We start from the raw sequence: 683 nt of genomic DNA, 5'->3' as shown, positions 1-683 counted from the left end.
GAGTCAACCCACGACATCAGTCTGGCCGGTGCGAACTGCGACGCCGTGAGACGGGGGATCGGCGCACCTTCCTGCGTCCTTTGAAGCGGCTGGCAGCGGACGGTTCGGGAGAGCGATTTGGGGGTGCTGCGCCAGGTCTTCTCGAGAAATCGCAGTTTATTAGAAGTTAAGGGATTGGTGCTATGTTGCTTGATTTACTCTTGTTAAATTCTACTTGTTTTCTTGGTGAGGTCACCAGCCGTTTTGATTTGGGGTCGTCCCACCATTCTTCTCCGTTTGCCCACCCGCGGGAAGGTGGTTGTTTATAAGTGGGTGGTCGGTTTTTCCCTTGTAGAGTAGGGGCGTGTTAGAGCAACCTGCGGTTCGGGTTGTTCGGTAACCTCCCTATCAATATACCGTACGTTAGTAGCTGCCTCTGTCGTGTTGGTGGATTTGCTGTGTTAACTAATTTATTGCTTGGAGTGTAACGGCCTAATACCTGAAATATGTTTCGATCCTTGGAAACTTCGATATTATTGCCTATGATCTTGAGAGGCGGTATCTGTGTACTGTAGAGCATCTTAACTATTGTTTGGCCAACCTTGTAAAATTTTATATAAGATTTCATTTCATGGGCTTTTATTGAAATGAATATTTTAGTATATAAAGTTGCCACCTTTTCACCGTAAGACTTTTCTTAGAAG

This window comes from Schistocerca americana, chromosome 2 (assembly GCF_021461395.2).
Source record: "Schistocerca americana isolate TAMUIC-IGC-003095 chromosome 2, iqSchAmer2.1, whole genome shotgun sequence".
NCBI classification, from domain to species: domain Eukaryota; kingdom Metazoa; phylum Arthropoda; class Insecta; order Orthoptera; family Acrididae; genus Schistocerca; species Schistocerca americana.
Note: the sequence above shows the minus strand (reverse complement) of the source record.